Raw genomic sequence first — 2,323 nt, 5'->3', positions numbered from 1 at the left:
TCGGACGGTATCAAAAAGTTAGAAAATCGTTGGACTCGCTGTATCGGCCTAAAAGGAGAGTATGTTGAAAAATAAAACCGACTTTGGCCAAAAAAACGTCTCAGTGTTTCATTTTTCAGGGACTTATCAGACTGCCTAGTAGCAGAAAATTATATTTTGATAGAAACATCGAATTTTACAGATGGATCAGGTATCAATAAATTTTGTAGAAAATGAGCCATTATTGAGGCCTATTTTGCCTATTTTTCAAGTACATATTTCAAGAATAGTATATATTTCAATGTTTTCTTAAATTTTCAATAACTTCTTTCATAATAAATGTTTTTTCATGTTCTTGGGCTTATTTTAAAGCTATTTGTTCACAGTATTGTACCAGCTTATGAATATAAATCGTGAAAATTGCCTTATCAAATCGCAACGACTTGAAGTTGTAACAATAAGTTAGAAAAATTTCAATATTCTTTGTGCTATATTCTTTCCTCCAAATATGTACATATTTCATTTTTATTCTATTGAAAATTAAAAAAAAACATTTAAATATATACTATTTTTTCAATATCTGGTTAAAAAGTAGACAAATAAGCTTCATTATGGGCTGATTTTTTACAGAATTTTGAGGGAATTTAGTTCTTTAAAGAGAAAGAATTCTAGCTCTAACATACTTAAAATTAAGAGAACTTACAAAAGAATTATCAAAAAAGAAGTGTTTTAAAACTTTTAGTCTGTACTGTAAGATTTGCTAGATGTATCAGAACTGTGATATGAACTCCTACCCCAGGTATCTGACAATGACATGATTCAGAAGAAACAAGTAACTGAAGTCGGGGCCTCTCACTTCTTTTCGTTGCCGCTCCTTTAAAAAAGTCTCAGAATTCCTTGATAAAAAGAATCTGAAAGCTTGAAGTCTTCCGAATTTAACGATATGATCACTTTTATCGGAAAATATTTTTGCCAATATTTAGAACCCAAAGATCCACAAAAACAGGGGTTTTCAGCCTCGTTTTTCAAGCGTTGACTTTTACCTGTTCCCAGAACGAGTTCAACGTTAGACAACATCTGAAAAAAATCAACAGATATTCTGTCAACATTCTTCAATGCAATACAATTTTAAAAATTCTGAAATATTTAATAATTTACTGTTTAATGGCAGTTCATTGAGAAATACATTATCTTGTGAAAAAATGTAGATAGGAAGCAGTTTAATGTCTCCACATGCGCAGTTTTTTATGCGAGTTTATTGCAATGATTAAATTTATGATAAAATGGCTTTTACGCAAGCAATATGATTTTGGATATTTCTCAACCTAATCAGTCGTTGGCACGTGGAAAAAACAAGAAAAGTGATAGGAAAAAAGTGACATTGCGATGACAAGAGCAACTACAGAAGTAAGCCAACTCTAGTAAACGGATGAAAGACAAGAAAGCAGGGCCGCCTCAACGTCTTAGACATATAATTCACATAGCCCTGTGTTTACTCTGTTTATTTGTCGGCGGCCCTGCTTCCTTCACTCACATCCATTAAACGAAGTCGCCTTGTTTCTGGAGTTACTATTTTTATCGAGAGGATACTTTTTTTTACCGCTTATCCTGCCGTGTCTCTAACGTGCCAACACTGTTGAAAGCCAGAAATATTAAAAATGACATTTCTTCTGTCAGAGTTATTTTATCATAAATTTAATTATTGAACTGCACTAACATTACAAAACTGCACATACATAACCATTAAATGGATTACAAGATAAACTATGTGTAAATAAATCCTTTTGAAAAGTGAGTAATTGAATATTTCAGAATTTGAATAAATGTATGGTATTGAAGACCCAGATAACAATTATGCTGCAGCAGGGAAAAGGTGAATTTGTGACCAAGAAGATTAATGTTCTATAAAACAAAACGATTTTCCAACTTAACCAATATATAGGATTAATTTTTAATCAATCATATAATAGTTACATTTTCAGATAAAGATAAATAATTTTTATAACAAAAAAAATTAATTTTAAACAAAGTGGTTAAATTTTCAAACAATCAGATGAATTTTCGACCAAGAAAATTCATGATCTACAAAAATTGCAAAATGCAAAATTGCATTTTTGACCAATAATGATACATTTTCAACCAAAAAGATTACATTTCTACTAAACAAGGTCAATTTTCAACAAAATACATGAACTTTCAACGAAATTATTTAATTTTAAAAACAAAAAGAGTATTTCCACCAAAAAATTATGGTTTTAATTTTTAACAATATAGTTGCATTTACAACAGAACGACTTACAACCAAAAAATATTTATAGTTGATAATTCAACCGAAAAATGTAAT

General features: G+C 30.0%; 1 protein-coding gene across 7 annotated transcripts in view; it reads right to left on the bottom strand.

Annotated features, from left to right (window-relative positions):
* LOC117174733 (cyclin-dependent kinase 4-like) overlaps positions 1 to 2,323 on the bottom strand; it is a 549,135-nt gene that overhangs the window by 127,718 nt on the left and 419,094 nt on the right. The window contains exon 1 of one of the 7 annotated variants that reach the window (XM_033364065.1): positions 836 to 876. The exons of the other annotated variants lie outside the window; for them this stretch is intronic. The gene's annotated coding sequence lies outside the window, so the exon portion shown is untranslated. Of the gene's footprint in view, positions 1 to 835; positions 877 to 2,323 lie in introns of those variants that run through there. 7 annotated transcript variants of the gene reach the window in all.

This window comes from Belonocnema kinseyi, chromosome 6 (genome assembly GCF_010883055.1).
Source record: "Belonocnema kinseyi isolate 2016_QV_RU_SX_M_011 chromosome 6, B_treatae_v1, whole genome shotgun sequence".
Lineage (NCBI taxonomy): Eukaryota > Metazoa > Arthropoda > Insecta > Hymenoptera > Cynipidae > Belonocnema > Belonocnema kinseyi.
The sequence above is the reverse complement of the archived record's forward strand: the minus strand, read 5'-3'. Positions and strand labels throughout refer to the sequence as shown.